General features: G+C 36.8%; 1 protein-coding gene and 1 non-coding gene across 4 annotated transcripts in view; both read left to right on the top strand.

The window, feature by feature from the left end:
* KIAA0825 (KIAA0825 ortholog) overlaps window positions 1-25,225 on the top strand; it is a 352,861-nt gene that overhangs the window by 253,777 nt on the left and 73,859 nt on the right. The gene's annotated exons all lie outside the window — the stretch shown is intronic.
* TRNAT-GGU (transfer RNA threonine (anticodon GGU)) lies at window positions 7,359-7,430 on the top strand. Its single transcript has one exon. It is a non-coding gene; the product is annotated as a tRNA-Thr (tRNA).

Below are 25,225 nucleotides of genomic sequence, written 5' to 3'. Positions count from 1 at the left end.
CTAATAGGAATTTGTCACATTTTATTGTGGGTTTTTTGTTTTGTTTTTTTTTTTTTTGCTTGTTCCTCTTCTTTCTCCAGAGAAGGGACCAAGTCTTAGTCATCAATGTGTTTCCGGGTCTAGCACAGTGTCTGGCCCATAATCGTGAACAAATTAATCTGGTAAGATTCATCTATTTTTTATCATCCAAAAATAATGATCACAGTCATTTTCTAAAAACACTACACAAACATTTCCCAAAACCAATCATTGTCAGGCTAGGAACAGTCTCACTAATTAATAATGTCTGGGTTTTTTTGTTCTTTTTTTTAACCTTCTCATCTGATATTTAAGTGGCAGAACAAAAATTTTAATCTGAGCTTGTCAAACCCCACAGTATCTCTGCTCCACCCCGGCTTCCTGTGATGAATGGCCCTGCATAGCAAACGTAGTCTTTTCCATTTTCTGTGCAGAAAGATCCCCCCTATTCTCCCAATTCTCTTTTCTCAGGAAAGAAATCTGTGTCATTTAAAAACAAAATGGAAAACCAACCTGGGCAATCGGGAAACCCACTAGGTAAATATTAAAGGAAACAGCTATAAAGCCAAACGCAACTTTAAAACAGTAAATAACACAAGGCACGATATTGGGCAATACTTGCCATGCCTGTAACCACTCACATTCTTAGTCTCATTTTCTTTCCTAGTTTATGTTCTTTCATTAGACGGTGAGTTAGACTTCTATACACTACTACGCACTTAATAAAGATATTTCATTTTTCCTGGTGTGCTTCCAGAGACCTAACATGCAGGGAAGGTTTTATAGTCCTGTGCGGTGTAGCAGATGTCATTCCATTTGCCTAAGTCCTGCTGACATTTGGAGATGTGGATTAATTGAGCTACAGAATGAAATTTAATTAAAATTAAATACAGACTTGGCCATTGTATCTGTTCATTTCCTGCACTCTAGTGTGTGTATTTGCAGGCAGCACCGTAGTTAATTTGTTTAATCAGGATGCTCTGTGGGGGAAGCTGCACTTTGTTTTATGCTGAAAGACTGAAGGTGTGGTGGATGCCAGGTTGGATGTCATTACACACAATGTGAGCTGTGTAAATGATGCCACTGACAAGCCTCAGAGGGCTACCTGAGGGAGCAAGGTGGCGCCATAGGAACCTGTAGAGAAACAACTTGTCATAGACAAGGTTTAGGGATATCTTTTAAACTGACATTGCGTGACCCCAGGTATCTCATCTATTACCCAATATCATGTTGCCATAGTATTTGTCCATTCAGATACTCATGCATCCATTCATTCAACCAAGATTCTTTGAATACCAACTGTAGGCTCGGCCTTGAGTTTAAGGTAGGCACCATTATTCACAGTAATCATCCTCTTTCTGCCAGTAACCCCTATTGGGGAAGTTTGCCATTTCTTGAAGATACAGTTTTTAGAACAAGATAATATAGGATATTTAAAGGTCATTCCAAAGGAAGGAGTAACTACATCACTTTAGGTTATGATGAGATTGGATTAGGGCAAGTAGGTAGATCACACCCTTCCTATGAGATCCATTTCAAAGACCATCTCCTCCTGGGGGCTCTCCTGATTCCTGCTATGGGAAATGAACTCTACTCCAGCAACTCTCCATAGTGCAGAGGAGGAGTTCTTTGTGTTTTACCTGTGTATCTTCCTATCCCCCTTTCTAGATTATAAGCTTTTTGTCAACATCTTTTTAATGTTGAAAAAATGTTTAGGCTAGTACATCACCTCCACAATGTGCTCAAGGACTATTTCTTTCTCTCTTTTTTTTAACTGACGTAAAATTGCTTTACAATATTGTGTTAAATGTTGTGTTAGTTTCAGGTACACAGTGTAGTGATTCAGTATTTTTGCCAATTATATTCCATTATAGATTATTACAAGATAATGGGTATAATTCCCTGTGCTTTTAGTAAATCCTTGTTGCTTATCTATTTCATATATAGTAGTTTGTATCTGTTAATCCCATACCCCTAATTTGTCCTTTCCCCCTCTCCCCCTTCAAAGATTATTTCTTGAAAATTTACTTTCAAGCATGTGTATTCCTGAGTATGGACATTTGGTATTTTAGCTATCTAGCATCACTCTCCTCCTTTTTGAGATGACAGTACCCTGCCCTCTATACATATGTGCCTCAGGTAGAGGTGAGTGAGCTAGAGGCTGAGCCAGTCTGGGCATTTGATCCCCTAGCCTCTGTGGTTGGTTTGGAAAGGGGCATATGATCCATACCAGCCTAATCGGGGCCGATAATTCTACACTCTAGGGCTTTGATCTCTCTTCAATTGTATGTGAAAGGAGGTAACCTGTGCACTCCCTTCTTCTGCAAGGGGGGAATTATCTGAAAATGGAGCCAATCCAAAGGAAGCTAATCTGAAATCAAGAGAATGGTCCCCTGTTATTCTTTGAGGTTCTATTGCTGTTCTGTTATCTTAGCCAATGAATTTCTCCTTAGGTTGGTTTGAATTGGGCTTTCTGGCTCTAGCAAACAAAAAAACCATTATACATATCATCTAATGCTGGAACCCCTTATATGGCACTCCCTGTTCTGTAAGCTCCGTGAGGACAAGTATCTTGCCTCTTCACGTAGTGACAGTCACTAGCCCAAGTGCCTGGAAAAATGTGTACTCAGTGTTTTTGTTGAAATGAGAGAATAAATGTAAATTCAGGTGATTGTGACAACATCAGTAAATTATCTTTTAGCTTTGTAGTAAAACTGATTATACTGACGTATTGCTCACAAACCCCCTTACGTTCTTTTTCATTGGCATTCATGTGACTGAAAGGGTCCTGAAGAGTCATCCATCAATCTCTAAGGGTGAGAAAGATAGTTCCATTGTCTCATATTGACAATCAACCTTATATTAAAAAAAAAAATCCCTAAAAAGGAAATTCCACGACCCTGTTCTGTTAAATATGCCAATGTTAGCTAATCTCACCACCTACAAATTTTTTTTTTTAAAAATAATTTAACCACTTTTTAAAATTGAAGTATAGTCAGTTTACAATGTTTTGTCAGTTTCTGATATACAGCAGAATGCTTCAGTCATACATAAAAATTGTTCTTTACATTCCTGAGTGGTACATGGAAATTGTGAGTTCCTGTAACCAAAGGAAGATTTTTCTCAACTGAGAAAATCCATGTTTCTTCAAGCTATGGACTCAAATTGGCCCAATGAATGGGTACACCGTGTCTTTCTGGCACATGTATAACACCTATTTTTATGGGAAACATCCTCTTCATCCTTGGAGTTATGGCAAAGTAAGCCTAACATTTTCTTCTCCTTGCATGTATCTTTTGTGAATTTGATCCTGCTTTTTCCCTCTCTTCGTTTTCCATAAACATAGTGATGTTGATGGATCAGGATGTGGTCAAAAAGAAAAAAAGCAAAAAGTGAAGATTATTAACTCTGGAGTCTTTGAGTGAAATATTCATGTCTACTTCACCTTAACATAACCATCATCGTATTACCTTGCATGTGATAGAGGCACAATAAATATTTATTGGATGTACAAATAGATGAATGAGAATATAACAGCAGGTGTTTTGACAGTTTTGCAATACTAATGAAGCCATTTTGCTAATTTTGGACTTCATTTATTCAGCAGATTTTATTGGGCACCTGCTATGTATCTAGCTCTATGCTATGGGCTTTGAGAGGTGAGTGAGTAACCATCAGTAAGTTTATGCTAGAGATGGAAGAATCAAATTTGCACAGGTATAACCATAAAAGGCATAAATAAAGTGTGATGGCAACTCTCAAAAAAAAAAAAAAAGATGCTTAGTGAGCAATTGTGTTCTCCATTTCTTCCTCAGGGTACCTCTTTATTTTTCAAAATTGGGCTCCTGATGTATAGCTGGGCAGTTGTGGCTGAACAGATAGGCAAAGCACAACTGACAATCCTTCTCTCATAGAATGCATCATAAAGATTCTCCTTTGATTTGGGCTGCAGCTGCTCTTTGCCGCTCAGTCTCATTTGGCCCAATGCCTTTGCTCAAAAGAGTCGCCCTGTTTCTGTTTGTGGCACAGCAGACCAGTCCATTGGCTGCTGTTGGTTCTCAGCAGTCAGCAGTTTTGCCATGTGCTTTGGACGGTGTAACTCAGTGGTCCTTTGAAGAGTCGCTCCTGCTCCCTCTCCTTGTGGTCGCCCCAGAGATGCTTGAGTATTCCACTGCCATCCACTCCCCACACCCATCCCACCTAAAGGAGTTGCGTCAATGCTAGCAGGCTGGCTTCTTTCCAGTGTTGTGTGTTTGGTGACCCTCCCTGGAAACATACCGTGTAGAAGTATTCCGAACTCACATTTCCTCAGGCAACTTAAAGGAAATCCTGGAGTTGTTCCTAAAAATTTTGCATGATATTTGGAACCAATGCAAGGTGAGGGGGGGGTCTTTACTCTGTGAGTCCTTTTATTTAGAATTTTTAAAGAATCGTTATTCCTGCTTCCATTTAACACTGAGTTTCAGTCAATCGGCCCATGGAACACCTCCTTTCTTTCTGACACTGAGCAGGATTTAATCCTCATTCACTTCTCAGTATGGTGACGAGTATGGTACCAGCCAAGTGCTTGAGGCAGCCCCCAAAAGCTGACCCCAATCACACATCTAGGCTTATATTCTTGCTTATTTTCTTTGTATCACTTCATTGATTCACTAACTCACCAGACATTTATTGAGCACCTGCTGTAAGTGCTGTCAAATTTGGGGTCTCAGGACCCTTTCACATTCATAAACATTATTGAAGGCCCCCAGAGCTTTCATTTCTGTGGATTATTTCTATTAATATTTACCATATCAGAAATGAAAACTGAGATGTTTTAAAAGTATTTCTTAGTTCACTTGAAAATAACACTAAACCAATTACATATTAACAGCTGGATTATCATATCTCCTTCTGAGTGAATCTGTTTTGGTATGTTGCTTTGGATGAAGTATAGGGGAAAAATCTGGTCCCCTACAGATTGTAGGAATCTTTTGACTATGACTTCAGATAAGTGTGGATTTTTTTTAATACGACACCAAAACTCAACAAGTGTGGCTTCTTATAAGTTAGTTGACATGTGGAATCTGAAACCGTCTATCTTGCACTATGTAACTTCTAGTAACTTCAGGTCTTGTTCATTTGAAAAATATTGGCTCCCTGAGTTATGCAGAGCTTCAAATGTTGATACATTTCATTATACAATATCATAAAATTATGATTAATATCATCTCTGATCTCATCAGAAAAATCTTTAAATATTAGGGAACTGTCAAGTTTATGGTGGCAGATACAACTTTTCCAGAATTCTGATGTTGCTCGAATGTTTGAAGTATATTATTGGCAACAAATACTGTCAATTGCATTCTTTGAGTGTCTCTCATTGTTCATTTTTGAGAAAATATCTACCAGATACCTGTCAACTGTTCTTTGAAGTAAAAATGATATTCCAGGACAAAAGTGGCTAGTTCAGCCTAGAACTCAATCACACAAGTGCTTTTCCTCCAGGCAACCACTGTGCTCTGGTATGTAGTACAAGTACTTTATGTGTCCTTCCCGTTTCATCCACACCAGATGTAAAAAGATGTATACTCAAGGGTCCAGAGTCAATAAAATGGGTTATTTTTTACTACCTCATTAAGGGCATCCCTAAATCAGTGTGGCTTTCAAAAATACAGGTGCGTGGTCACGAAGAATACATTGAGCTCTAGAAGAGTTTGGTGCCACAGCGTTGATTAGTGCAAAGGTAGCCACATTGCACCACCAATACAAATGTCAACACAGTAAAAAAAAAAAAGGGGGGGGTAGTGCAAATAATATTTTAGTATCATTATGAAAATTGGTTGGTTTCATGAACCCCTAAAAGGATCTCAGGGACCCAAAGGGGTCCACAGACTTCACTTTGAGAACCTCTGACCTACTGTCTGCATAGAATTGTACCCCAAACCTCCCAGAACTTTATGACATGGTAACCTGCCTTCAAAGAGTTTATAGTTATGTTGAACTACATGAAATTGTCATTTTTATAGATCAGAATTTTTCTATATTGGCAATTTCATATGGCTCGACCTATAGAATAAAATATACATGTGTTTGTGAGTGTGTGTGTCTATGTAAAGAATCACGTCATATAAATGGTGCAGATCTAAGGGAATGGAAAACAAGTACGCAACCAGCATAAAATGCAGAGAGTTCTAGAGAGTTTCTAAGTTGGAGACATGTGCTTACGAATGACATACCAGTTGAAGAAGCAGAACCCTTTCTAATTAGAGAAACTAGTATAAGCAAAAGTTCAGAAATTGATATAAATGCAAATAAAGGGTATTTGCGATTTACATAAGGCACAGAACCCTGTTTCTAAGGCTTGACAAATCAGGAAGAAATGATATTGGGGAAGGAACGGACAATTTGAAAGACTTCTTTGATTGCCCATCTGGAACGTTAACTTTGATGTAGAAAAAGCCACAGAAGGTCATCTGTTCATTCGCTGAACACACATGTATTAAATGGCCATGCTTTTTGTGCTTCTTTCAAGATTTCTGAAGCACCTAGTGGACTAGAACTCAACAAAATTATCCTGACGGTTGGACAGGTTTGGGCACCGTGTATAGCTCAGCACCAGTGTTTCCACCCCGAGGGGGCAGAGGGGCCCTGGGAAGCTGTCTGCCTCACAGAGCCCACGTCCGCAGGGCACAGAAACTCTAGACCAGGTCTGAGAGGGAGTTGTCATAAGGCTGCAGGGAATACAGCAGGCAAAGTCTCCCTTTGAACAGAAACAAAGCAACTTTTTTAGGGGAACTGCATCTCCACAGCCTCCCTGTTCTATTGCTTAAATTCTTGCCCTCACTTAGAAAGCCTTCATCTTCATTTCCATCAATCTTACTTTATTAAAGATCAAGTTAAAACCCCACATTCATCAAGAAATCTACCCTTATTCATCCCTTTCCACTCTGTTTATTCCCAAATTCAGTGCCTTTTTTTCCAAAATCCCTTGATCAGTTTTTAAATGTTCCTTCAACGCTATTTATATACTTGTAATTATTCTGAGCAGTTTTGTGTTTTTGCAACTCAAACTACCCACTTTCAGCTTATTCTTTACCTTCTCGTTTACTTCCAAAATCACTACTAAAGAATGAGCAAATTGTAGCCACTTTACAATCAGTCAATCAAATCTCTCTTAATTCTTTCTGTTCATCTATATCCAGTTATTCAAAGACAGAGCATTAAGTTAAGCGCTGCAGTTATAATTATGAGCAAGGGAGGCATGGTCCCTGTCCTCCTGGAGCATGTGATTAGTGGTAGGAAAGACATACTGTTAAACAGTAAGTGTGATAAGTGCTATAAAAAAGAATATGAAGGTGGGAGGTATAGCTCAGTGGTAGAGTGTGTGCTTGGTATGCGTGAAGTCCTGGGTTCAATTCCCAGTTCCTCCACTGAGGGAAAATAAATAAATAAAATTTGTTTTAAAAAAAAAAAAAAGAATAGGATGATCAGAAAATCTTTCCTGGGCAAAGAGACTTTCAAATTGAGTTCCACAGCATAAGTAATTAGACAAGAAGATGTGAGCAGTGTAAAAGAAATTGTTCCAAGTGCATTTGAGGAACTGAAGATGTTCCTTGTGACTAGAGGTAGGGTTTGAAGAGGGAAGTGGTGAGAGAAAGGGTCACTAGGAGGCCGAGGCCCAGTCTGAAATGTCTCATAAGCTTTGTTAAAGAACTTGAATGTTCTCCTAACAGTAATTAGAAGCCATGATACTTTTGGAAGGTGAGAATGGCATTAGTGTTTGCAATGTTTATAACTAGCTGTTTTTAATTATTGGAAAAGTAGCACATGTCACAGCATAAAAGAGCTCCCCAAAGACAATCATTGTTAACATTTCTTCTGCAGTTTTTCAGAGAATTTCTACCTATGTATATACACACATATGTATATCTATCCTTTTCTACACGAATAAGAGCACACTGTACAAACTATTCTACATCTTACTTTTTCTTCTTGAAAATATAACATGGAGATTTATCCATATGACCTCCTTAAGATCCACCTTGTTCTTTTTCACAACAGTCTAATATTCCACCATGTGGGTTTCCATAAATTATTTAACCAAAATTCAATTGATGAATATTTATATTATCTTCCATTTTACTTATTGTAAAAATTGGTACAATAAGTACCCTTGTTTATTTATCTAATTTACATACCCATTGATAGTATATGATAGGGCTTATTTTTCCCACATGCTCAAACTTTAAAATTTTTCTTAATCTTACAGGTATAAAATGATACCAGATTTTTATTTGCATTCCCTTTACAATGAGTAAGATTAACATCTTTTCAGATTCTTAAATCCCATTTATTATTATGCAAAAATGACTGTTTATGTCCTTTGCTCATATTTCTTTTACATATTGATTTATGAGGTTTTTACTGATGAGCAACATCAACTCTTTGCTATATATATTGCAAATATTTTTCCAAGTTTATGATTTATCTTTAATTTTATTTGAGTATATTTTCCTGAGGAGATTTTTTTAAATTATGTAATCATATTTATCAGTTATTTTCTTTATCAGTTTTGATAGGATTGTCCTTCTGTAACATGGAGAATGGATTGTGTCAGGGTGAGATAAAACCAGTTGGGAGACTGGTAGAATAATTCCACAGAGAAATGATGGTGGCCTGACTTAGGCCAGTGGCAATGGGAAGAGAGGGAAATAAACAAGTTTGTTAAGTAGGAGGTAAAAGTACCTGAACTTGGAGATTGGTTGGACATGGAAGCGGGACTAGAGACGTTTCCAGGATGATACACAGGTTCTGGCTTGGGCAACTGAGTAGGTGCTTCACTGAGATGAGTAACACCTGGAAAAGAATATATTTGGGTTCAGGGAGAGCGTAGATTCCTAATTCAGTTTGGAGCATCCTGTGTCTGAGAGGCCTATGGAATGTCTGAGGGTAGATGGATACTCAGTAGGTAGAAGGATATAATATGGGTCTGGAGCTCAGGAAGGGGCTAGATTTGAGTCATCAGCATGTAAATGCTCACTGAAGCCATGGGAATGGATGAGGCTGCCCAATATGCAGTGGGAAAGACGACGCAACGCTGAGGTATACACCACATACTGAAGACTAAACAGTAGGAGGAATACCGGGGGAGGGTGATGTCTTTGAAGTGAAGCAACAAGAGAATATATTTTAGAGATTAGTCAAATGTTGGCAGATGTGAGCCTATGTACAAACTACTAACTGGAGCCCACTAGGATAAAAGTGCACTCGAATTATTAAGCAAAGGCAGCTATAGACAGCTACAGAGCAAAACAAAATTATAGAAAAGCAATATTAAGTGTTAATATGGGCAGTAGATGTGGATAATCTATAAGAAAATGCCTTTTTAAAGTGATCTCTTTGAACTATTTACTTTTATTTCTATCTGCTCTGTTTCAGCTGTGTACAACTTTGTTTTAAGGGTGGCCATTCTTTTTTTGTCCTCGCTTTCCTCTCCCATCAGTCTATGAACGTGAATTTGTATGGCTGGTTTCCCCAGTTCAGCTGGATGATTCCACTCTTTTCCACAGATAAATACTTACGTGAAACATCTCAGATAAGAATTTTATTTCGTACTACTTAAGGATTGCAGCGGAATTCCTATGTACCCAGTCAGTAACATGATGGAAATGTTATGTGTTACTTTAAAACTAAATTGTGCTATTGTCAGACTTTCTACTTAGTATTATTTTAAGATGAAATAGGAAAAATGGATCATAATTAAAACAAAACTGTAACATTTTACTTAACTTGAAAATGGAAGCTTGGATTTTTAGTGTTTTGATTTTATACTAAAAATACCTACTGAATTCTTCCCGTTGGTTTCCTTTGCAAAACTGCCTACTGAGACTCTCTTTACATAGATGAGTGCCAAATCATACCGACTTAACACCACTGAGTTCTCTTACTCTAATTGAAATCGCATTAAAGGCAGGTATAGTACCAATATGAACTACAAACACATCTTCATTCAAGGAGAGAGGTTGTGGGAAGCAGCAAAGACCAAATTAACTGTCTTGCTTGTTTTATACTGTATTTCTGTAAATAAGAAATGTACTGATGTTGAATGTACCCTGACTTCAGAAATGTATAATTTGAAATCAGAGACCTTCAGAACGATTTTGGAAAGACTTTTAAACCTGGACAACTCCCTGCTGTTATAAAGACTGACTGTGCTTCTGAAGTGTAACAAGGAGATCTGATATAAGACTGTTCTCACTAGAACCTGTTTTATATAAGAACATACTTAAAAAGCTAATTTCTTTTCTCCTTTTTGCACTGCAATCCACAAAGTGTGACTAATAATAGATTTAAATTTGCTAAGTGCATTCACTCCTTTGTGCCATCATAAAGAGAATCTATTACTGTAAAATTGAGGCTTAGTTCCAAATTGCGCCATTATGAAGTTTTCTTCCAGCAATGTTTTGTCTCTAATACACTTCCCTCATTGTAATTCTATTGCAAACCTGATGTCTAGCATCAAGTCTCACAATAATTATTTTAAATTGCTACTAGGAACAGTAGTCCTGGTGGGATATATTACTACCATTCTAACAAGATGAATTTCAATGCACTTGTAACCATATTATAGTATATTATGAAAGAAAGAAAATCTTTGAGCTTTATGTCTGCGGACAAGCATGTAATGCACAAAAAATTTTTTTATAAACTTCAAAATACTTTATATTGAACTTTATGAGTCTTGAGAACAAATTAGTATATCTAACTGCATGGCTCATTAACAGCATGCTGAGTGACTTGAAATGAATGAATAATTATAAATATAAAAATAATAGTCATGCTACTACTTAGAATAATTAAGCATAGTAATATATTTATATGATAGATTTAAAAGATAATATAAATTAGATTACCATAGAAGAAAGGCACCAGGAAACTATTAAAAATGAAGCTGACACAAAACTTTATTCTTAACCTTTCCCAAGATTTAGGAGTCATTGAAATAAATGAACTACCCCCAAAAAATGTGTTTAAAAATAGTTTATTGTATGACAGAAACTTAAAAAAAGTCATACATTCATTGGTCTAAAACAATAAGTTACTAGTTTGCTAGTACACCCTACGTGGGAATACTGCTAAAGATCACCATGGATAGTGCTGGAAAGCATTGCAGTCACGCTGAAACTTGGGTGGTTGGTTAACAGCAGTGTTAGAAAATACACTGTGTGTTTCCTGTGTGCTGTTACATTCTTACTGGGGCATTCTAAAATTCACTCTACTAATAAGCCTAGAGGCTTACAAATAATTAATTGAGAAGATGAGCACTTCAGAGTCCTAAAAGTATGAATCTTGAATTTGGAGCATAACAAAATTATTGTGAAGATACAGTACAGCCAACCTTCTGTTATGGATAAAATGATTATAAAATGATGGTCTGAGATCAAAAGCTAGTTCTATCTTAATAATTTAAATAAGTTGGTTTATAAAACTAAAAAGAAAAATTCCAAATATCAATTCTGTATCTGCAGGAATTCTTTTTTAAAAATGTTCACATATACCTGAAATGAAAATCACTTAACTACATAAGGAAAGTTAAAAGTTACTCCCTAGGGTCGACCAAATAAGAAAAGTAAATCTGCTTACTTTACAGAAAAAGGGGCAGTTGAATTTACATTAATAATTCAGCATTTCACTTTTAATAATAATGGAATCAACACACTATGTTACACACCAGCTAGCAGGGCGCTACCAACCGAGTGGGGAAAGATTGCACCAAAATGGCCACACGGCCTTCTATTTACAGTGAAGTCGCCCAGTGTTAGGCAGAAACAACCATTCACTCTGTAGCACTTCCAGTGTAAAGACAAATCTAGGAGTGAATCAGTATGTCTGGGCGTTACCTTTTAGAAGCCTAAGAAAGGTATCTTCTCACTATTAGGTTGCCTCTCAAATTTTTGACATTGTTTTGTCAAAGTAATCAAGATTAGTTGCAGTCACTTTTCAGTGATCTAAACCTGAAATCACTAACTGTTGCTTGGGAACCTGGTATTGGTCAATAGATGTATCATTATCCTTACATTTACTCCTATATTTATATTTAGTCCTTCATATAGAAGCTTACATTACTTATAATATACTATGATGTTACTGGGCCTCATACCCAAGGTGAAAATGTCCACTGTTAACAGTGTTTTTGGTCATAGATCTGTTCTCCAAGTGGTCAAGTATAACTGCATCGTTTTATTGTCAGTTGCCTGCATGGAGCTAAGTGTAAGATTTCATCCACACTTTCAGGTTGGGGGAAAAAAGTTCAAGTTAACGGACTTGATAGAAACATAAGATGTCCTGGCTCTCAATTTTTTTAATAAAAAAAAATCATAAACCTTTTACAATTTTCCACCAATACTTTCCCCTTCCTCTTTTGAATTAGAAGGTTTTTTTTTGTGACATCCTAATAGAACCAGTTGTCCAGAGGAACATTTTAAATTAATGGTTCCCCAAGTGCATGACTGAAAAAATGTGCTTACCCTGTGCTTATCAATGCCCTTTGAAATCAGTATGGATTTTTAAAGGGTGATAAAGCTGTTATTTTTAATACCATGCTCATGTTCCCATTCTACATTTCTCAACAATAGGATTTTGAATTAACTCCTCAAATGCTGTGTTGCATACTCACCAACAATTCATTTTATGATTGGAAATTAATCTCCCAGCCTCTAGGTGAAATTGACTTCAGGGAGTTATATATTATGTTGACGATCTTCAGAGGAAGGGAAGCACATACCAAGTAGCCAAAATCCAAAAATCTTAGAGGACTAAGAATATCACATCCTTCCAGAATTTTTGAACTTGCATGATCGTGAGTCTCCTGGATCGCTTGTTACACTACAGATTTGCAGGGCCCTTCCCAAGGAATCTTGTTCACATAAAATTTGAGATAGGGGCTAAGAATCTCAAATCAACTGTTTGTCTTTGAGGCCATTGTAAAATAATAATAATAATAATAATAATAATAATAATAATAATAATAATAATAATAATAATAATACAACATCTCAAATGTTTGGGGCAAGATTAACTTGCTTTTGAGAACTCAGTGAGTCAGTGATATAAATCTAAACAGAACTCAGTTCTCTCATCTCATCCCCTGTGTCTGTTTGTGTATGTGATGAGGGTATTTTGGTTCAAAATAGGTTTCCTTTTTAAAAGACAGGTTAGCTAAGCATAGCATGCATCTGAAGTGATGTGTTTGATTGACAATGAATAAAAATAGTTATTGTACATTGCCTAAAAGCACATAGTGAGATCATAAACCTGGAAAGGACTCCAAGATTTCTAGTCTAACACACTACTTCCTAGGAAGAACTATACTGAATGTCTCTTAGAGAGATTTATTTATATCTCAATATTTCAAGGAAAGGTGTTTCTTTAACTGCCAGTTAATCTCTCCCAGTGCTTCGTATAGAAATATTATAATCAGCGTGAATTTTCTTAGTTGCCATGTGTGTCCCTTTCCTTTCTTTTTTCTTGTTAGAAACAAACTATAGCATTTTAAACTTCTTTGAGTATCTTGCTGATTCATAAAGCAATTACATTGAACGCTATACATGTATACATATAGATATCTTTAACTGTTACAGAGATGAATATTATTTCCTTAGAAAGAAACACAAGCTGAAGATGTACAGTAGCGGCTCATACCTTTTTTTGAAACAAGAACTCCTTTGAAAACTCTGCCTAGAAACATGCAACATATGCATATTCCCCCCAAATTTACATATACTTTCAAGAGGTTCATGGACCCTGGAAGCCTCCTAGGTTAATAAACACTAATGTGGTAGGAAGAAACCATCCCTGAAATAGTAGTGCTTACTACATTTTCTCATACGTTAAAGAAGGCAAATTATCATCAAAGCTCATGTAGTATAAAGCTCTAATTCATTAATATTATTTTAAAACTCAGAAGATAAAAATTGAACTATATTGACTATGTAATTATACTGTAAATCTGTGTAGCATGAAAGTGAATGCTGTATTTCACCTGAGAATAAGCACTAAATAATTTTAATTTTTTCTAGTCTTTGACAAGTGAGAGCAATGAATTTACATTTTCTAATATTCTTGTGCAGAATATTTGTATATAAGGGGGAAAAGTGATTATCCCTGACCACAGCATTAGTGATAAGACCAGCCCATTGACCTCATAAGGTTGTTCCTAAAGGATTCCAATACCCGGAGACACAACAATAGACATGAACAGGAGGGAGGTGACTGTATTGAAATGAAAACCTTGGATTGGTTCATGTCTGGGGGGTATGCACTTTATACCTTGAGTTTGCTGCCGAGTCTGCCATTTCCTTCTTGGATCACAAAGATCTTCAGATCTCTTTCCAGAACAGCTCCTCACATTACAAAGCAACCCCAATAGCTGATCCTTTACTAAGAGATTCAAATCCAAGTCAGTTACCCAAGGTAGGAGGGAATCTTTACAGGCTGACTTTAGCTCACAAAATTGCCGTATTTCTGAAACTTTCTAGTAAATCGGTTTTAACCAAAGATCACTTCGCTCATGAGAAAGGCGCATGACTTTAAAACACTTTATGGATAATCATTTTATAAAATGGAAAATGTTTACTGTCGTCCACCCCAGCCAACCCCTGCCATCATGTGTTTTTCTCTTCTGTAATACTGAGCAACTCATTTTCTCACAACACCATTTCCCAACTGACGGAAATCTGTTGGATTGCACAGTGAAGCCTCCACCTTCCACAGCTGCATCAAGTTGTCTCTTCTCCCTGCTGTTTAAGCATTCTACTCTTGGCAAGAATTTTCCTTAAATGAGTAATTTCTGTAGATCCTTTTCATGCTTGGGATCCAGGATATGTGCTAGGTGTTCTTATAAAGCTTCGGCACATAACACATCAAGCTAGAATTGCTGTAATGATAGATGCTCAGTAGGAAAGATCCAGCCCTGCCCACCATCATAAAGCTTCTTTCCTTCCCTATTTTACCATCCCCATAGGATATGAAGCCTTAAATTCTCCTCCAAACAAATGCTATTGTCATGAATAAATATTTTTAAATACCTACTACCAGTTCGAAGAGATGTAAGACATGGGCTGGTCTCTGTGCTGACTATCTAATTGGGAAGTTAGAGCATGCCAAAAAAAAAAAAAAGTGGTTAATAGCAATATGAGGTAGCATAGACTAAGTGATACATGACACCCTCTAATTTATCTGCTCAACAAATCCAAATTTCCATACATTTATGCTGCTTAAAAGGAGACAACGTTGTAATCTTTGCCTCACCACGTCTTTTCACTGTGCTTGTGTCTTCCAGCATAATGAAAAATAACGTGATAGTATACTGACGTATTATTGTGACTTCAGGCTGTTTCCATAGAGGCAGAGCAGTCTCACGGGAGCCATGACGGAATGAGATACAGAAAGACAGGGATTCTAATCTGAGAGATGCCCCTGACATTTTCTGTGGCCTCAGACAAGTGACTCAACTCCTCAGTTTACGCTTTGTCATCTGTAAAGTAAGCTTAGTTAAACTTGCCAACATCATAGAGATGTTATGAAGTCTAGTTAATTAAAGCCCATTACATGTTTTGGAGATCCAGAGTGCTTGCTTTACAGTTACAAACAATACGCAGAAAAAAAAAAAAAGAGTTTTTATTATTAAGATACTACTTTTTGTACAATCATTGCAAAAGATGATACTGTTGCCCTCTAGAGCCTAGTTACAAGGATGGATTTGCACTGATCCATTCATGCTCTCGCATGTGGTTATTCTGGTGACCGGTGACTTAAGACAGCTGGATAAGATGAGGTATCCATCTGTGACCATCGAACAAAGTAAAACTAACTGGCTACCCTGGAATTGAACCAATGATCTAGGTCTTATTAGTGCTCTCAGCTGATCAGCTGAGCTAATTGAATACCACATTGGTAGAAATATATCAGAACATGGTTTGGTTTCTTTTTCTTCCAAAGCTTTCCCTCAATTTAAATTCAGTCGCCATAAAAAAATTGGTATGAGTAATTAGAGACAAAGACAATAAGCCAGACATTATTAGATGCCACTAACATCCAAGGGACTAACTGTTGCTGTCCCGACAGACCTGGAGTCCTCACAGGCTCTTGACTGCCCTGAGAAAGTGAAGTTTCAGAATGACAAGGCTCATAAACCCAAGGCCCTCCTGATGAGATTAGGAAGGGCTCTTGAGCATCTCTTGCTCACTGAGAGTCTATGGGCAGGAATTAGAAATTGTTCTGGTCTGTGTGTCCTTTGGAGGCTAATAAAGTGACAATGAAGATGCATTGTGCTACGGAAAACAGTCTTAAGTACTAAATAAAAAATGCCTCAACACCGAACTCATAACTTTGCCTCTTGGGATTGATTATATCTTTCAGCTGGGAACATGGAGCAAGTTTAATGAGGAACTGATATTAAGTGGGACTGTTTCTGTAATCCTTGGTTCTTTGAACTTTCAGGCAAGGTTAATGTACATGCTATTTCATGGAATAAAACAAAAATATATGATGTTGAAATATCCCTTCCTAGAAATACAAGAGTAATAGAATCCTGCAGTGCTAACAGAGTAGCATGTAAATCTTCGGGCGTGTATTTCAGATTTCAAGTGGAATGAATGGCCTATTTGTCCCCAACTAGGTAAACTTGAATTCTGCAAAGCTAAAATACTGGAAATTAGCTCCATGATGTATTAACTCAGGTAATAATGTTCCGGACGTAAAAGAAAAAAAGATGGAAATTAAACATCTAGTTATGAATCCTGCGTCTGCACAATGTGCTATATGCACTGCATGTGTTAGAATTTCTTCTCAGTTCTTTTTTTAATCTTTTATTCATAGCATTGCAGGTGATGAAAAATTTATGCCTTGAGTCTGGCATTGAAATTAAATGCAAAATGAAAACAGAAGCAGTTTATACTGACAGCTTAAATATCTTTATCTAGCATACGGTTGCACTATAAAAATCACTGGGTGACTTTTTAAATCTCCCACATGTAAAAAACCAAGAGTTGTACAATAATGAATAAAGTCATATATCTAATATATCAACAGAAAAGTTGTATTTTATTAGCACTCTTTGTTAATTTCATTTTGCTCTATTTTGCTGTTTTTGTTTAATCAGCACAGACAGATGAACATAAGCCTTTAAAAATACTGTACAACTTTATTGTTGATATTAATTTCTCAGAGTGGCAGGAAACAATTGATTTTTGCAATGTATTTAATGAGTGTGATTTCTCTGGTAGGTTTATGTCTTAAGCTGAATAGAAAGCATTAATCTGCACCTAAGGTAGTTATGCTATGGTAAGGTTAATTATTCAGGTGAATCAATTTGTTCATCACCATATTACTATGACTGATGCTTTTGGAAGAATGGCGGTAATTACAATAATATCCACAGTTACTAGATATGTGAGTTTTCAAATGCATTTCCATCCTTAGAATAGTTGCAGGTAATTCTGTACATATTATTTGATTAGTCACAACTCTCTTCACAAAATAAGGTTCCCTATAAATGGTTCCTATTTTCTGGGGATGTTGAGTCTTTTGTCCTAGGTATATCTGTATATACTATGCTGCATTAAAATGTTCTCTGTGGCTTTTGTTGATGAAATTAGGTTGAATCTCAGATAGTTAGCTCATAATTTGAATTAATTGAAGAAAATAAATGCCTCTTAACCTTGTGAATAATGCACAGAGGTTTAAAATACATTCAGTCTAGATACATTTTATATATTTTATATATATATTTGAGAGTTTCAAAAATAAGTTTAGAGTTACTTAGCATTTAAATAAGTAAAGCATGAAATTTAAAACTGTCTGCAGTTACATCAAGCACCAATACTAAACAACCACTTAGATTTCCATATTTAGAAGACTTCAGCACAGAGCCTAAAATATTTTACACTCAGCCTCTGATATGTAGCTCTTTCCTGAATGTTTTATGTAAACACACTGTGTATAATTACGCAGATAATTTTATACAGTATTAGTTGTGCTAGGAGTGCAGTGAAAGTTCTTTAATTCAATAATTCATTTACATTTTAATAATTTTAATAGCATAAGATTACCAGATCAACTTGAAATATCTCTGACCATATTATGTTGTGTGAAGAGTTCAAATAGTTATAACATCTTACATTATGCACAATATATTTATCACATTTTGTTATTGACAACCAAAAAGAATCTTAAATAACCCATATTGGAAAATTTAGAAACCATTTTTAATGCATTTTTTAATCCAACATTAAATATACTTAAAGAATGGTACCCCAAAGCCTTGACAGATAAGCTATCAGATTTTAAAGTATATTAGTATCTGTTTTAAGCATGTGCATGTTTGAGCCGGCCTGCATCTTTGAAATGCAGCTGATGAGATATATTACTTTTTTTTTGCAGGTGACCTGTATAAAAAAATGCATTTAATTTATTCCTTTGTAATGTAGGAAGACTAATTCTAGGTGTTTATTATGGGAAGTGAGTGAGTGTACTTTTACATGTAAAGATGGCATCTGAAGCCATTCTCCAAATCAGCAAACTTCAGGTTCACATTTCTTTCATCATGTACAGATTTAATATCATCAGGAATAAATCTAAATTGTTTGCTTCTTTCCTCCTAATTCTTGAAGCAATGTAAAAGCCTGGAGAGGTTTGAAGTGACAGGATTACAAGCAGTCTTTTGCATACATGGCCTTTAGGGATAAGCGGCTACCTTGCATCTAATAAACAAGAAAGTGAATTCGTTGAATAATGAATTAAGTGGCATAAGTTGTGATAACAAGGAGCAAATGTAACTTCAGACGAATGGTATTTGCTTTGTGTGAGGTTATCTGAGAGGGCTGATGTTCCGCCAAGGGAGACTGAAAAAGGCTCATTATATTAAGATGTTCTTTTACAGAACACAGTCTAAAATGATCTTGCAGATTCCACCCCCCCCACCTCCCCCGTTTGCTGAACTCCTTTGTGTGCTTCTATCAAATCAACCACCTCCACCAGGGGGATAACTAGGATTCTTTCAGACTGTTGAGTGTTGTTTAAAATGAAAATTCCTAGTGAGTTTTAGATGGGTCACCCAACAATTAAATAGAGATGTCTAATTGGTTCGTCCATATTAGGGTCAGTAGCTGGTTACAGAATAAAAGGTTGTGGTGCCCCATTGCATAGTTCTGAACCAAATTAAATTATTAATCTACTCTTTGCTTCAATGTAGCTTCACGGGGACTCCTAACCTGCCATGCTGAATAAAACAGAACGACTGCTTTACATTTTCATTATGGAAAATAATATTTTAAATTGCAAATGCTCTCCTATTTAACTTGCATTGCGTATCTCATTGGATACGTAGAGAAGTCTTCAACAGTCAGGGTTTATAAGTTGTTTTGTTAATTTCTAGTTGTAGCTGGGAACTATGAAACCAACCAAAAAAGATGATTTGCATGCAATACCAACTCTCCAGCCAGAACCAACTGGACCATGAAAAGCAAAGTTGAGACTTAGGGGGCCATTATCTTTGACTTTTAAATTCAAAAGATATAATTAAACAGGTATATTATAGAAGGCTTTGTACTGTAATGCCAGCTTCAGGTAAATTCAACCATGGTATTTTCATGATAGCATGATAACAATTCCTGCAAGGGTTCAAAGTCCTAATTTTTCTAACCTTTTATAAATATTTTGATTTTTTTTGTTGTTTAACTATTCTGAAGTGAATATTAGGCTTGTGGAAAAAGTATAGTTACATTCAGTTTTCTAATAAAGTGTTTAATAATGTCTTAATAATTATATTCTATTATCGATAGGAGGCACAGTTGCAGTAGAGAATTACCATATTTTCTTGCAAATTATTTTGTGAGATTTTTTTCGGTCAACATTTTAATACATGTCTACTTTTCATTTTTATTTAACATAACAATTTTACATAATAATTTTAAGTTATGAGATCCACAGCAGAATTAACTCTAAAAGCAGGTTGACCTTTAGATGCAATATGATTTCTAAAGGTAAATCTTAGTAATCACAATTGAACAGGTATTCCACTTTTGGTGTATCACATTGGCTAAAGTTTTGAATGTTATTCTTTGGTTCATTTATGTTTGAATGCATGAGTGTGTTAGCTCAGTCTGCTGGGACACACAAAAAAGTGAAGCTTTTTTTTATAAATTAGAAATATTTAACAAATAAACTAGTTTGTTCATTGATTCATCAAAAACTTAATTAGAAGACTATGTACCTACTATGTACCAAGTACTATTTGATGAGCCATGTGAACAAGAGGAAGTAAATGAGATTAAGTCACTTCTGTTGGCAGAGTTTACATCCCAGTGGAGGGAAACGAGACCATAAATCAGTCAGTAAATAAGTTAGCAAGAAAATAACATAGGCAAGTACTGGAAAGAAAGCAAGATAGCATGCAGAGAGTGACCAAAAAGGGAGCTTCTTGAGACAGCGTTGTCAGGAAAGGCGGCTTTTTGCTGAGACATTAACCATGAGGAGAGCGTTCCAAGTGGAGAGAACAGCAAGTGCCAAAGCCTTGGGGTGGAAGTGAGCCTGGCGTGTATGGAAAATGGAAAGAAGCAAGGCTGGCTTCATGGGTGTGCAACTGGGGTGGTTCCGCAGGCTTCCAGTTTTACACTCTCCTGTCGCCATCTTAAAATTCACAATCCTTTTTTAACAAGGGACCTCTCATTATTCCCACAGATTATGTGGCCAGCCCTGGAAAGAAAGCTAATATAGTTAGAGTGCTGTGTGTGTGTGTATGTTTTGGAGTGGGGCGGGTATGCATAAAAAATAAGGCCAGTAAGTAACATTTCTGGGTATCTGTGGTACTGCCCTCAGCATAGTTTATGAAAGATGAGTTGCACTTTACAATACAGCCATTTTTGTTTGCTATGTAGAAAATGGAAACAAGATTTTTGATCTATATTTAGCCCAATCCTCACATACAGATGATAAATTCCTCAAAGGTGATGTTGGTCTCTTCTGTGTATTGTGTACACTTCACAGCACCGTGTGATTAGATAGTTCACAAATACTAATAGCAGCTAAAAGGAATTTGCCTTGTCTTTTAACCCGAGAGGGCTTCCTTTGAAAAACAAAAACCAAAAACCAAAAAATAAGGCATTTAGTGTTCATATTTGAATTCTTGCTTTCTTCCCACGGTCACATTGTAGTACCAAATCTGCATGATTATTTAACAATTAGGTCAAGTCATATAAAATTGCTGATATTCAACCATTTTTTCTGACCTAGAAAATGTCAGTTTCAATGGTTCATAGCAGAATGAAACTGCAGGTTTATCTGAGGAAGTAAAACAGAAATCTTACAAGCATCTTTGTAACCCCGCCGGATTTATTTAACAGAGGGAAAAACAGCCAGCACAGGGCTGCTCATTAGCGCACATGCTGAGCAGTGCTGCCAGGTCCGCACCCACGGGCCTCCTTGGAGGTAAGTCCACATTGCAGCAAAGGCTTTCTGCCAGTCAGCAACTCCCCCCACCCTCCAATAATGGAGTCCGTGGCTTGACACCCACTTTCTACTACATTCTGCATTATAGCAGGTGATGACTTGCCAGGAATTACTATGAGTGGCCGGAGTCCGTGCCACAGTTCAGAGCTGCATCAGGTCACAGGGCTTTGGTCTACACGCTGTTATTCACTGATAACCTTTTCTTTAAGCAAATCTATTTGCATTTGTTGATGGCCGTGAGGATTTACTCAGTGATCACTAGGTACAATGACATGATGGGGTTATGTGACAGCCTCTGACCAACAGGGGCTTATGTCATATCAGGATTTCTCTGATCAGGACAAAGAAGTGATTTTTATAATTCAAACAAGGTACTGAGATGACAGAAATCTTCTGTATGAGGGGTTTTTGTTGTTGACTTCTTAACTTTTCCTTTGGAAGGGTTATTGGTTCTAAATAATCATTATCAGTTTGCTTCTTACCCAGTATTCGTCTACATTTTCATAATACCCTAAAATCCATTCATTTCTGGTTCTTCCACTGGCGTGTTCCATTTCTTGTGTTTTATTGCTTTCTTCAGTTTCTCAAAATCTTCTACACTTTGAACATTTTTATCTATACATTGCTTAAGCTGGCAGTGGGATTATGAAGTATGTTCTTAATAAACTAGCAAAAATGAAAAGCTCCTGAGCCATTTTGCCCTACCTCAAAAACATTTCTTAAATATAATCATGATCCCCCTGTATGTTTTCCCAGTAACTGTCCATGGCCCTCTACTGAAAGGTGACTATACAATATACACTCAACGCCAGAACCCTGAGGTAGAAGCATGTGTTTGATTTTTTTCCTCTGTGCTCAAGCTACACACAACCTCCAAATAAAAGGTGAGAAAAAAAATTTCCAACCATTTGGACATTGAAATCCATATAGTTTTTCCCCTAAACTTTACACTATGGTTAGAAATATCCCTCAAATGAATGAATGAATGCTCTCAAGGAACTTATGTTCCAGTGATGGAATCAGACAGACAGTAATAGCCGAATAAGATGTGGACAGATCTTAGCGCAGATATTTCAAAATGCTCAGAGCAGGGACCTGTAATCTGGTCTTGGGGAGTCAAGGAAGGCTTCCTGCCACGTAAGCTGAAATTAAACCTATTTAAAAGTCTGCACATGCTTCCTTTCTCCCTAGCCCCATGCAACCCTTAATAAAAGGCTGACATACTTCAAGATTGTACCATGCCCTTCCTGGCTTCTACTCCTTTTAGTTTTCCTTTCCCTTTGGCTCTTTCTCTTCTCTGGCTACAAAGGGGTCATTTAAACCTTTCATGCTGCTTTATTACCAACCAGAAGTTTCATGTTCTGTGATTGATTATACTGGGCACATAAATCTTGGGGAAAGTTGTAAATAATATGATAAACTGTCACGTTCAAAGATAACTTTTAGAGACAAACTACACTTAAGCCAAAGGAGTGACTCTGTAATGGTGGGAATTTCAGTGACTGTAGCAGGTGAATGGGAAGTTTGGGTGGTTGTTTGTTTGTTTGTTTGTTTTTTGAGTCAGGGCTATTCAGGAGCTTCCCCTATATTCCACTAAGTAGGAAACTACCACCATTTTCTACCTGAAGAACCAATCTTTTTATTCAGTTATGAAGATGGGGACAATAAAGATGGGGAAATGAGTAAGTGAATAAAATAAAGAGATATAGAGAGAACTGGAAAGAACAACAAGAGGAAATGATCAGATTCCTTCCACCTTCCTTCCAAACTGTGTTTCTGCCACTTCTTAGAATAAATGGCATCTTTATCCTACAGCCAGCCTTACCCAATTGAGGCAGCAAGACATTGTGTGGACAGAGCATGGACTGTGGTGTCATAGAGTTTGGGGTTTGAGTTTTGGTTTTGCTGCTTGCTAACTGTATGACCTCAGACAAGTTCCCTTAACCTTTCTGCTCCTCAGTTTTGCTCAGAGAGAAAAATGTTAATACGTCACTTATAGAACAAATACAGGGATTATATGAGATAACAAACATCTGCTATATGTACATGTTATAATGGAGTGATCATCATCATGACAAACTTCTATTAGGATAGTCTCTGAACAAAGGGGACAAGTACTGTGAAAATAAACAAAGTAATTATCATGAAGCAGTTTCTCCCCTTCAAGAGAATTCTATTGGAGTTTTATTTGCTTACTTACTGCCCTCCAGCCCAAAACCCAATTCAGGTGTGGTAAATCAGAGAGCCTGGGGAGAAGCCGAGGAAGAGACTGGGTTTGCCATAATTAGCTTGTCACTGCTAATACTCTGGGACAAAAGATATACTTTTAATCTCTTTCACAATATGGGGTAAAACTATTGCTCTGGAAATCCCACTTCTAAGGCTAGACACTTTGTATCCGAGACAGAGAGAAGCTCTTGTCCACTTTGCCACGTACGAAAATGTTTTGCTGTACCTTTACCTTCCAGGAAGAGGCAAGATATCTTACTGTTATTATGATAACCTCGTATTTTATTGTCCCATCAAAACAATAAAATGCTCCTAGAAATTGTTCCCAGGGTCTGTTTTTATATCTCTGGGAGAAAATCTCATTGTTGAGCTGAAATACCATTATTGTGGCGTTATTCACTCAGTTTCTCTAAAGCCTGGGCTTTCCAAATGGAAGACTGATTATAAATCTATGTTGTGCAGAGTTGAGGTCACATTTAAACCTTTTTAAAGGACTGGGTAACTTGGAAAGTTGCTGAATCAGAACTTTTCAACAGCCTTTTAATAAGAGTTTAAAGAGGACGGAGGGAAATATTTCCTGCCTGAGAAATTGTGGTTTCTCAAGACCTCTTCTCTTCTCAAAGATGAACCCATGGGTGTAAAAATTGTCTTCACCACCATATGTGATAGACTTTTATTTCAGTCATAGATGAGTCATTTAAAGTTTTGAATTTCCTCTGCTCTGTGTCCTGCCCAGAGAGGTAGTTTAACCCCTGTGTGTAACTCTGACTCAGAAGGTTAGCATGTCCCCAGGGAAGATGAAAATATTTGTAGCTAGAAAGAATGAACAAACTAGGTTGAGCAATTTAGACTGTCCTCAGAAGAATAAAAGAAAGAAAAAAAGAATAGGTACAAATTGGCTTCCCATTTAAACTAGGAATTTGATATTTACTGTGATTTCCCTACTCAGAAATTCTGCTTAAAGCAGGCTTCAGCTTGAAACCATTCATTTCTCAACCAGAGTCTGGATATACCCAACCAGAACAAGTGTTTGCTGAGGGATTTATTAAAACTTGAAGGTAATTTCAGTTATGAGACTCATTTTGGCTTGATAATTGTGACTGTTCTAGAGGAAATTTTCATTAGATAGCTTGTAAAACGCTGTCTCACTACCTTGGAATACATTTCCAGAATTCAATAATTGGAAGGCAAGCCATGTACGTGGTAGTTCCACTCCTCTGCATCTTATCCTCAATCAAGGGAATTTTTAGCCTTTGGCACTTTCAATTTCCCTAAATGTGAGGGAGAAAAGAGACCAGTGTTTCATTTGGAAAAGAATTTCCAGTGTTAATCAGCTCTCAACAACAGTTAAGTTTTGGCTTTGGCAGGTTTCATCACAGTGCACTTAGTTAAGTTTGCAAATACTAAGATTAGTATGTGTACTACTTCTAGAGAATTAATGATTCACTGAATGGTGTTAAATGGATGCATAAGTACTCGACATAAACCT

This window comes from Camelus dromedarius, chromosome 3 (genome assembly GCF_036321535.1).
Source record: "Camelus dromedarius isolate mCamDro1 chromosome 3, mCamDro1.pat, whole genome shotgun sequence".
Lineage (NCBI taxonomy): Eukaryota > Metazoa > Chordata > Mammalia > Artiodactyla > Camelidae > Camelus > Camelus dromedarius.
Note: the sequence above shows the minus strand (reverse complement) of the source record. Positions and strands in the feature narration are given on the sequence as shown.